The sequence below is a fragment of the Rhinoderma darwinii genome, chromosome 8, assembly GCF_050947455.1.
Source record: "Rhinoderma darwinii isolate aRhiDar2 chromosome 8, aRhiDar2.hap1, whole genome shotgun sequence".
Taxonomy (NCBI): domain Eukaryota; kingdom Metazoa; phylum Chordata; class Amphibia; order Anura; family Rhinodermatidae; genus Rhinoderma; species Rhinoderma darwinii.
In genome coordinates, this window is record NC_134694.1 from 104,375,067 (window position 1) to 104,387,668 (window position 12,602).

The 12,602-nt window shown below is 41.7% G+C and overlaps 1 protein-coding gene across 3 annotated transcripts in view; it reads left to right on the plus strand.

The window, feature by feature from the left end:
* The first annotated feature begins 2,712 nt into the window (after nt 1-2,712).
* Nucleotides 2,713-12,602, plus strand: part of LOC142659696 (G-protein coupled receptor 4-like) — a 47,777-nt gene continuing 37,887 nt past the window's right edge. The window contains exons 1-2 of one of the 3 annotated variants that reach the window (XM_075836094.1): nt 2,713-2,818; nt 5,356-5,445. The gene's annotated coding sequence lies outside the window, so the exon portion shown is untranslated. The remainder of the gene's footprint in view (nt 2,819-5,355; nt 5,446-12,602) is intronic. The other 2 variants (XM_075836095.1, XM_075836093.1) reach the window with 2 other exon arrangements.

A 12,602-nucleotide genomic window follows, 5' to 3' on the forward strand; every position in this document is an offset into this window, starting at 1 on the left:
ACGCCAAATTGCGTTAAAAACGTTGATGGGCGTTTTTTTTATGCCATTTAACTGCAACGTCTGAAGGAACACTTATGGCATATCCTGTGAAAGGCTATGTTCACACGGGGTATTTTGCAGGAGGAATATCTGCCTCAAAATTCAGTTTGGAAGTTTGAGGCAGATATTCCTCTCCCTGCACGCCGATTTTGGCGGCGATTTTCTCGCCGTTTTTCGCCCGCGGCCATTGAGCGCCGCGGGCATAAAACAGCGAAATACGCTTTCTCTGCCTCCCATTGAAGTCAATGGGAGGTCAGAGGCGGAAGCGCCCGAAGATAGGGCATGTCGCTTCTTTTTCCCGCGAGGCAGTTTTACTGCTCGCGGGAAAAAGACGCCGACGCCTCCCATTGAAATCAATGGGAGGCGTTTTCGGACCGTTTTTGCCGAGTTTTGCGACGCGGTTTCCGCGTCAAAAAACTCGGCAAAATACTCCGTGTGAACATAGCCAAAGACAGAAAAAGATGCGTGTACAAAGTGACACAAAGCCCTGTTCACATCTGCGCTCATAGGAACAGAAGACAGAAAAAAATGAACTTTGAGGGTATGTTCACACGAGGGCGTCCGTTACGGCTGAAATTACGGGGATGTTTCAGCCTGAAAACATTCCCGTAGTTTCAGCCGTAACGGCATGTGCAGGCGCTTGAACGCCGTGTCAATTACGGACGTAATTGGCGCTGCTATGCATTGGAGTCAATGACTAACGGCTCCAATTACGGCCAAAGAAGTGACAGGTCACTTCTTTGACGCGGGCGTCTATTTACGCGCCGTCATTTGACAGCGGCGCGTATATTAAGCCTCGTGTGAACAGACAAACGTCTGCACATTGCTTTCAATGGGCAGATGTTTGTCAGCGCTATTGAGGCGCTATTTTCGGACGTAATTCGGGGGAAAAACGCCCGAATTACGTCCGTAAATAGGCCGTGTGAACATACCCTGAGGCAGATTTTGAACTGCCTGCCTGTATTTTTCTATGTTTTTTCACCAGCGGCCTTTGAAGCTAATGCAAGGACCGCGGGCAAAAAAACGCTCAGAAATGAGTGCCGCGGCAAGAAAGGACATGCCGCTTTTCTTTCCTGCAAGTGGTCAAAAGATGCCGGGGAAATAAACACCTCTGACTCCCATTGAAACCAATGGGGGGGGGGGGGTGATTTTGCCCATTAATTTTGGCGCTGATTCCGATGCGATTTCTGCGTCAAAGTCCACACCAAAAAACTCTGTGTACTGACCCTTCCATGTTCTTTTTTTAAATTAAGCATGTTAAAAAAATTGCGGGTGTTTTTTGTCTCCCATTGAGTTCAATGGAGGTTTGGCGGTGCAAACCGCTCCAAAATAAGGCATGGCGCCTTTTTTCCACGAGTGATTGAAAACACCATAGAAAAAAAAAAGCCTTTGCCTCCCATTGAAATCAACAGAGGGAGGTTTAGGGTGGTTTTTTTTTTTTGCGCTGCTTCCAACACGGTTTCCGCATCAAAATAAATGCCAAAAAATGCAGTGTGAACTGAGCCTATATGGTTAGACATTGAGAGGGAGCTCCCTCTGTCACCCCATTGGCCCACAACTGGGGCCCAATGAAGGCTGCCATCATAGGTCCTACTTCTGTGTAATAAGTGTACGAACAGGACGCCTGTCAGCGTAAGGCTATGTTCACACGCTTAACAAAAAACGGCTGAAAATACGGAGCTGTTTTCAAGGGAAAGCAGCCTCTGATTTTCAGCCGTGTTTTAAGCAACTTGCGATTTTTTACGGACGTTATTGGAGCTGTTTTTCTATTGGGTCAATGAAAAACGACTCCAAAAACCACTCAATAAGTGACATGCACTTCTTTTGACGTGGCCGTTTTAAAAAACTTGCACATAAAAAATGCCCCGTTGGAACGGAATGCCGTTTTTCCCATTGAAATCAATGGGCAGATATTTAAAGGCACTCAGCTTCCGTTTTTTTCATCCTTTTTTTGGGGCGTTTACGGCCTGAAAAACAGCTGAAAATAAGCCGTGTGAACATACCCTTACGCTGAAAGGCATAATGTGCAATTGTCAAGTCTTCTATTAAAAAAAAACAATGCCAGAATTGCCTTTTTTTGTTCATCCCGCCTCCTAAAAAATAAACTGATCCCGCAACAAACAAGCCCTCGCACAGCTCCATCGACGCAAAAATAAAAAGTTATGGCGACATTGTTTTTATTGTGTATAAGTAGTGAAATGTAAGTAAACGTTATAAATTTGGTATCGCCGTAATTGTACCATCCCCCAGAAAAGTTAACGTGTCATTTATAACGCACGAAGAACACCGTAAAAACAAAACCCAAAAACAATGGCAGAAGTGCTGTTTTTTTTTTCTATGCCCCCTAAAATAAAAATCTTAAAAGTTCTACATAATATTTAGCGCAAAATGGTGCAAAAGACTATTTGCAATGCAACGATGAAAAATCGAAACAAATCGCTGCATCCTAGAGGCCAAAATAGGCTGCGCCCTTAAGCGGTTAACATCTTCTTTGCATAGCTGACACTTTGCTTCCATGTGTTACGTTATACTTTGCCTATTGACAACTTTTTCGATTGTAGTTTGCGCTGTCACTTTTCCAACAAAGGGTTAAATAGCAACAATTCAAAATATCACATAGAGAATACATCCCTGCAGCAAATTGAGGGGGAGGATGGGGGTAGAACATACAAGGATTTCACCCAATCTGAGGCACCCGGGTGTCTTGTTACTGCTTCCCTGTTGATCATGAGTCCTGTACACAGTCACGGAGAAGCTGCTCACATACAGCCGCGTCCAGGTAAGTGCAGTGCTTTGTCTTTACCTGCAGATAGAAGGAGCAGGATTAGTTACATTGTCCAGCTTATAAATGCAGAATGTATTGTAGTTACAGGCTAGTTGTAGTGCAGTTTGTGACATATGCTGTTAGATTGCAAGCTCTTTGGGTCAGTTCTGCTGTTGTATGCGGGGTAAGCCTTGCCACCCCTTCCTTAATGCCACTTTTAGCATTGTTTCTTCCCCTTTTATGGATAATTTTACAAGTTTGTTGTTGTAACGTGCCCTTTATGTATATTCCACATTTATTGAGAATCTTGTTGGCCCCGTTTTGTCGTAAAGGGCAGGCGGGCCGCTGCACAAGGCAAGACCCCCCCCCCCCCCCCCCCAGACCCTGCCAGTACTTCAGAAAGACCTGCCTGGTGTCCGTGCAGTGCCCGCCAGTGACGTGGTGGTGTGCATGTAGCTTTGTGCTAGTACACTGGCCAGGTGAAGCTATAAGGGTTCGTTCACACATTGCGTTAAAGGTGCGGTTAGAATCGCATCTAAAAACGCATGCCTTTTTCAATGCGGTTGCGTTTTTTAAAGAACGCCAGTATGAAAGTTTAGGCTAGGGCTACACAGCGACTTTGGCTGCAACTCCGGTCCCACCACCATAAATCCCTGCGTCCCGCTGTCCGCATTGCAGCAAATGAAGGTGCACAGTAATGCAAACTCGCTGAACATTTTGCAACTGAGGTGTCGCGGTCGCAGCAAACTTGCGGGTGGTAAAGTGACCACATTCACTTTTATTACCTGCGATGCCGACAGCAGCCGTAAGTCAAGTCGCCAAGTAGCCTATATGTAGTGTGTGCCGTATTTATCAATGTAGTGCATGCTGAATATGGCGCAGCTACTGACCTGGCGTAGCTCATCCGCACTTTTTTCCGTACATGTGGGTGAATATGTGGCACAGCTATTTGACTTGTAAACGTCACCCTCTCACCCCGCAACGACTGATAAATATGCCCCGTGTATAATCGTGTCTGTACTGTGATACTTGCAGCGTAGTTTCTGTTTCTTTACTCCTGTGGCTTCAGAATTTTGCTTCAGGGCTAATAGTCTCCAGGAATTCCTAGTTGCTGTGTTGTGATGCATCACTTTTCTCTATACGACCAGGTTCACACTTTGCGTTGCGGGTGCGGCACTTGTGTTTGACAACTCGGCCATATTTAGGCCAGGATCACACACGCAGTTTTTGGCTACGTTTTTTTTTTTTAATTTTTTTTTAGTCAAAACCAGAAGTGGTTCCAAAAAGGAAGAAAGAACAGACTGGCGCATCTCCTTTTATTTGGTGTCCACTTCTGAGTTTGGCTGAAAAAACGGAGCTAAAAGGCCTCGTTCACATCTGCGTTCAGGGCCTCCATTGCGGATCCGGCCGAGATTACCATGGACACCCAACGGAGAGTCAACAGAACCCATGAAAGTCAATGGTTCTGTCGGCTGTTGGTGGTGTCCGTGGCACTACGGAACCGTCTCTTCCGGTTTTCCCTTCTTTTGGTCCTCTGATGGAGCAGAACAACGGAAAGACCCGATCCAGTATAATGTGTGTTATTCTATATGACAATGTCTATGTTGGAGCAGTGGCCGTCCCACGGACCTATGTAATTCAATGCGGCCGTTCACACAGCCGTTGTTTCAACGGACCGTGTGAAGGGTCCGTGGGAAAATAGGACACGTCCTATCTTTTCACGCATCCCTCCATAGACTCTCAACTATGGTGGATGCGTGACATTGTGTAGTTTTTCACGTCCAAGATGCGCAGCGCTCGTGTGAATCAGGCCTAAGGCTGTGTTCCCACGTAGTTTAAGCGCTGTAGCAGCAAAGTGGATGAGATTCAAACAATTCTCATGCGCACGCTGCAGAAAAAAAAAATTGCATTGAAAATGTTCATAAATTGACCTGTGGTGCGGATTTTAAAGCCATAGAATTTCAATCTACGCTGCGGATTCGTTGCTGTTTAATTGCGGGTTTTCCCCATTGAATTCAATGGGAGGTAAAACCCGAAAAAAAATTGCAACTTTTATGGCGGAAACGCTACAACTTCACCACAAAAAATCGCAAATCTGAAAAAACCAAACCCTTCTTTTTTTAATTCAAATTAATAAAAAAAGCCAATACTTTTCCCCCGGCTGCTGACATTGCGATGCGATCCTCTGTGCTGAGTGCACCCCTGCCTGCGGGATGACGTTTTACCCCAATCACAGGTTGCAGCAGTCACGTGGGCTGCAGCATCATCGCAGGAGGCTGGGCTGCATCGAGAACAGAGGGACGCCCGGGGCAAGTATTAACTTTTTTTTTTTCAGCCATGTTTCCGCAGCGGACGTTCCACCCCAAAAATCTACGCCACAATTTACAGGTTCTAGGTCGGACACGCTGCATACTTTTACACGGTGTATCCGACCCGTGGGAACCCAGCCCAAAGGTGAAGCTACACTAATGTCCTACAGCTAAAGATCTTTATATTCCTGCAAAGATTCTAATCAGAGATTTTGCCTTTTGCTTTTTTTCTTTTTCTTTTAGTCTTTTAACTTGTTTCCATAATAGGGAAGGAATTTGAGAACAAGCTGTGCGTAATAAAACTTACTTCAGAGCCGCTGGAAGCATTTGCAGGTGAATAGGTTTATTCCTGAATTAGAAAAATGTTTAAAATATCGCTATAGTTATGGGGAAACCTTTTAACCTGTACCGGCAAGCAGATTTCCATCATGGAAACCTGCTGGATAACACTGCAGGGATCCCCACTCACCCCCTCACTAGCTGAAGATTTCAGGCTCTCCGGTTTGTGGGGTGCCACTAGCAAGTTACTCGGGGTGGTGTTAGGAGAATTATGCCAAATCTAGCGGGGAATTTACAGATATAGGGCACTATCCTGCCACGTCCTAATGGTCATGACAGGTGGGAGGACTATCGGACTCGGAACAACCCGTTAAAACTGGTAATGGCAGTAAGACATTCCTAGACACATGCTTTAAAACTAGTAAAAGGCATGAAAAATTCTCCGAGGGGGATTGTAAACTATGGTATGGCTGGCTCAGTAATGTAAGGAGGGGGAAGGGTAGCACTTTGTTGTGGGGGTACTGTATATGTTATAGACACAGAGGCGTTTAAAGGGGTTTGCCCATCAGGGACATTTGAATGTCAGATGCGGGTCCCACCTCAAGGACCCACACCTATCTCTAGAACGGGGGCCCCCTAATCCCCGGTCTAGCTTTCTCGGTTCCTGCTGCCTCCCGGGCCGCTTCCTGATGACCTGGTCGGAAATTACAAAAACAGCGTAGCTTGCTGAGCTGTTTCTGTAACTCCCAAAGAAGTGAATGGCGGTTACTAAAACACCATAGCTCAGCGAGCTACGCTATTTGGCTGATTACATGGTCGGAAATTACGAAGTGGCCCCGAGGGCAGCAGGAACTGAGAAAGGTAGAACGGGCTTTAAGGGGCCCCGTTCTAGAGGTAAGTTGGGCCTGCATCTATCTGACATTTATGCCGTATCCTGTAGATATGCCATAAATGTCCCTGATGGGCAAACCCCTTTAAGTGTGTGCGGTGAGTAATGTATGGCATGAACTGGGCACTGGAAGCACTGGCTGAGCACGGTATGTGCTGTTTATTATGGCGCTCCTCTGAGCGGTGTTTATCTGGGGCGCTGTTTTTTTATATCGGTCGTGTAGCATATACATGTCTGGACACTTTACTGTTTATCAGGGCAATGTGTGCAACATTTATCTTGAAATTAATGGCAAAATATGGGCATTACACATGCTACCTTGTCGCTATGAGAGAATAATCTGGGCACTAATATCCTGGCGCTCTATGTCGTATTGTATATACTTATATACGCACTGCTGATATCCTGGCGCTGTATGTTGTATTGTGTATATACTTATATACGCACTGCTGATATCCTGGCACTGTATGTTGTATTGTATATACTTATATACGCACTGCTAATATCCTGGCGCTGTATGTTGTATTATATATACACTGCTGATATCCTGGCGCTGTATGTCGTATTGTATATACTTATATACGCACTGCTGATATCCTGGCACTGTATGTTGTATTGTATATACTTATATATGCACTGCTGATATCCTGGCGCTGTATGTTGTATTGTATATACTTATATATGCACTGCTGATATCCTGGCGCTGTATGTTGTATTGTATATACTTATATATACACTGCTGATATCCTGGCGCTGTATGTCTTAGTGTATATACTTATATACGCACTGCTGATATCCTGGCGCTGTATGTCGTATTGTATATACTTATATACGCACTGCTGATATCCTGGCACTGTATGTTGTATTGTATATACTTATATACGCACTGCTAATATCCTGGCGCTGTATGTTGTATTGTATATACTTATATACGCACTGCTGATATCCTGGCGCTGTATGTTGTATTGTATATACTTATATATACACTGCTAATATCCTGGCGCTGTATGTTGTATTATATATACACTGCTGATATCCTGGCACTGTATGTCTTAGTGTATATACTTATATACGCACTGCTGATATCCTGGCGCTGTATGTTGTATTGTATATACTTATATACGCACTGCTGATATCCTGGCTCTGTATGTTGTATTGTGTATATACTTATATACGCACTGCTGATATCCTGGCGCTGTATGTTGTATTGTGTATATACTTATATACGCACTGCTGATATCCTGGCGCTGTATGTTGTATTGTGTATATACTTATATACGCACTGCTGATATCCTGGCACTGTATGTTGTATTGTGTATATACTTATATACGCACTGCTGATATCCTGGCACTGTATGTTGTATTGTATATACTTATATATACACTGCTAATATCCTGGCACTGTATGTTGTATTGTATATACTTATATACGGACTGCTAATATCCTGGCGCTGTATGTTGTATTGTATATACTTATATACGCACTGCTGATATCCTGGCGCTGTATGTTGTATTGTATATACTTATATACGCACTGCTGATATCCTGGCGCTGTATGTTGTATTGTATATACTTATATATACACTGCTAATATCCTGGCGCTGTATGTTGTATTGTATATACTTATATATGCACTGCTGATATCCTGGCACTGTATGTTGTATTGTATATACTTATATATGCACTGCTGATATCCTGGCGCTGTATGTTGTATTGTATATACTTATATATGCACTGCTGATATCCTGGCACTGTATGTTGTATTGTATATACTTATATATACACTGCTAATATCCTGGCGCTGTATGTTGTATTGTATATACTTATATACGCACTGCTGATATCCTGGCACTGTATGTCTTAGTGTATATACTTATATATGCACTGCTATTATCCTGGCGCTGTATGTTGTATTGTATATACACTGCTGATATCCTGGCGCTGTATGTTGTATTGTGTATATACTTATATACGCACTGCTGATATCCTGGCGCTGTATGTTGTATTGTATATACTTATATACGCACTGCTGATATCCCGGCGCTGTATGTTGTATTGTATATACTTATATACGCACTGCTGATATCCTGGCGCTGTATGTTGTATTGTATATACTTTATATATGCACTGCTGATATCCTGGCGCTGTATGTCTTAGTGTATATACTTATATATGCACTGCTGATATCCTGGCGCTGTATGTTGTATTGTATATACTTATATATACACTGCTGATATCCTGGCACTGTATGTCTTAGTGTATATACTTATATACGCACTGCTGATATCCTGGCGCTGTATGTTGTATTGTATATACTTATATACGCACTGCTGATATCCTGGCACTGTATGTTGTATTGTATATACTTATATACGCACTGCTGATATCCTGGCACTGTATGTCTTAGTGTATATACTTATATATGCACTGCTATTATCCTGGCGCTGTATGTTGTATTGTATATACACTGCTGATATCCCGGCGCTGTATGTTGTATTGTATATACTTATATATACACTGCTGATATCCTGGCACTGTATGTTGTATTGTATATACACTGCTGATATCCCGGCGCTGTATGTTGTATTGTATATACTTATATATACACTGCTGATATCCTGGCACTGTATGTTGTATTGTATATACTTATATACGCACTGCTGATATCCTGGCGCTGTATGTTGTATTGTATATACTTATATATGCACTGCTGATATCCTGGCGCTGTATGTTGTATTGTATATACTTATATACGCACTGCTGATATCCTGGCACTGTATGTTGTATTGTATATACTTATATACGCACTGCTGATATCCTGGCACTGTATGTCTTAGTGTATATACTTATATATGCACTGCTATTATCCTGGCGCTGTATGTTGTATTGTATATACACTGCTAATATCCTGGCACTGTATGTTGTATTGTATATACTTATATACGCACTGCTGATATCCTGGCGCTGTATGTTGTATTGTATATACTTATATATGCACTGCTGATATCCTGGCGCTGTATGTCTTAGTGTATATACTTATATATGCACTGCTGATATCCTGGCGCTGTATGTCTTAGTGTATATACTTATATACGCACTGCTGATATCCTGGCGCTGTATGTTGTATTGTATATACTTATATATGCACTGCTGATATCCTGGCGCTGTATGTTGTATTGTATATACTTATATACGCACTGCTGATATCCCGGCGCTGTATGTTGTATTGTATATACTTATATACGCACTGCTGATATCCTGGCGCTGTATGTTGTATTGTATATACTTATATATGCACTGCTGATATCCTGGCGCTGTATGTCTTAGTGTATATACTTATATATGCACTGCTGATATCCTGGCACTGTATGTTGTATTGTGTATATACTTATATATACACTGCTGATATCCTGGCGCTGTATGTTGTATTGTATATACTTATATATGCACTGCTGATATCCTGGCGCTGTATGTTGTATTGTATATACTTATATATGCACTGCTGATATCCTGGCGCTGTATGTTGTATTGTATATACTTATATATGCACTGCTGATATCCTGGCGCTGTATGTTGTATTGTGTATATACTTATATACGCACTGCTGATATCCTGGCGCTGTATGTTGTATTGTATATACTTATATACGCACTGCTGATATCCCGGCGCTGTATGTTGTATTGTATATACTTATATACGCACTGCTGATATCCTGGCGCTGTATGTTGTATTGTATATACTTTATATATGCACTGCTGATATCCTGGCGCTGTATGTCTTAGTGTATATACTTATATATGCACTGCTGATATCCTGGTGCTGTATGTTGTATTGTATATACTTATATATACACTGCTGATATCCTGGCACTGTATGTCTTAGTGTATATACTTATATACGCACTGCTAATATCCTGGCGCTGTATGTTGTATTGTATATACTTATATATGCACTGCTGATATCCTGGCGCTGTATGTTGTATTGTATATACTTATATACGCACTGCTGATATCCTGGCACTGTATGTTGTATTGTATATACTTATATACGCACTGCTGATATCCTGGCACTGTATGTCTTAGTGTATATACTTATATATGCACTGCTATTATCCTGGCGCTGTATGTTGTATTGTATATACACTGCTAATATCCTGGCACTGTATGTTGTATTGTATATACTTATATACGCACTGCTGATATCCTGGCGCTGTATGTTGTATTGTATATACTTATATATGCACTGCTGATATCCTGGCGCTGTATGTCTTAGTGTATATACTTATATATGCACTGCTGATATCCTGGCGCTGTATGTCTTAGTGTATATACTTATATATGCACTGCTGATATCCTGGCGCTGTATGTTGTATTGTATATACTTATATATACACTGCTGATATCCTGGCGCTGTATGTCTTAGTGTATATACTTATATATGCACTGCTGATATCCTGGCGCTGTATGTTGTATTGTATATACTTATATACGCACTGCTGATATCCTGGCGCTGTATGTTGTATTGTATATACTTATATATGCACTGCTGATATCCTGGCGCTGTATGTTGTATTGTATATACTTATATACGCACTGCTGATATCCTGGCGCTGTATGTTGTATTGTATATACTTTATATATGCACTGCTGATATCCTGGCGCTGTATGTCTTAGTGTATATACTTATATATGCACTGCTGATATCCTGGCGCTGTATGTTGTATTGTATATACTTATATACGCACTGCTGATATCCTGGCGCTGTATGTTGTATTGTATATACTTATATACGCACTGCTGATATCCTGGCGCTGTATGTTGTATTGTATATACTTATATATGCACTGCTGATATCCTGGCGCTGTATGTCTTAGTGTATATACTTATATATGCACTGCTGATATCCTGGCGCTGTATGTTGTATTGTATATACTTATATATACACTGCTGATATCCTGGCACTGTATGTCTTAGTGTATATACTTATATACGCACTGCTAATATCCTGGCGCTGTATGTTGTATTGTATATACTTATATATGCACTGCTGATATCCTGGCGCTGTATGTTGTATTGTATATACTTATATACGCACTGCTGATATCCTGGCACTGTATGTTGTATTGTATATACTTATATACGCACTGCTGATATCCTGGCACTGTATGTCTTAGTGTATATACTTATATATGCACTGCTGATATCCTGGCGCTGTATGTCTTAGTGTATATACTTATATACGCACTGCTGATATCCTGGCACTGTATGTTGTATTGTATATACTTATATACGCACTGCTGATATCCTGGCGCTGTATGTCTTAGTGTATATACTTATATATGCACTGCTATTATCCTGGCGCTGTATGTTGTATTGTGTATATACTTATATACGCACTGCTGATATCCTGGCGCTGTATGTTGTATTGTATATACTTATATATGCACTGCTGATATCCTGGCACTGTATGTCTTAGTGTATATACTTATATACGCACTGCTGATATCCTGGCGCTGTATGTTGTATTGTATATACTTATATACGCACTGCTGATATCCTTATCTGGACACTGTAGGGCACTATCTGGGTCTAATTTACTTGGGGAACATGTGGCACTTTCTACTTGTTCGGTGTCTTTGTAAAACACTTCATTTTGCCACTATTGTTGATATATAAAATATAGGTTAACAAGTAAAGCTTTGCGGGTATGGGCCATGTTTTCTGGGTTTTTACTAGGGTGCGCACTAAAATCTGGAAAAATCAACCTTAGCCAACAATCTGTTTCCTCACGCAGAAACTTGGGAAAATGAGTCAAAGTCCTCTTTTTAGGCCCTGTTCACACCACGTTTTGAGTCTACGTTTAACGTATTCACTATAAATATAGACACATTATGCCTTTTTAGTACTTCCGTCTTCCTTTTTGTCCTCCTCATTCTATCCAGTTTTCTCTTTTCAATCAAGACTGTTTGGACAAAAACGGGGGGAAAAAAACAAAATAATTGCAATCTGACACATGAATTGGCCGACATTTTGCCACGCAACAATAGAATTAATTTTTGAGAACGCAGGTTACATTTTTGACTCCAGAATTGAACGTTACAAAGGCCTATGCACCATATACCTTTGACATACGACGGCAAAGCCCCATTTCGGTTATCGATTATAAATTAGGCAGTTTCTTGCCAATGGCAACATAATAAATGGCTCGAGGTTGTATGTGATCAGGAAAAAGTGAGCTTTTGTTTTTGAGAAACAGCGCCACTCTGGGCCGTTACCAGTATTGCAGCTTGTAAGTGCAGGATCCAAAAACATAGACTATGCAA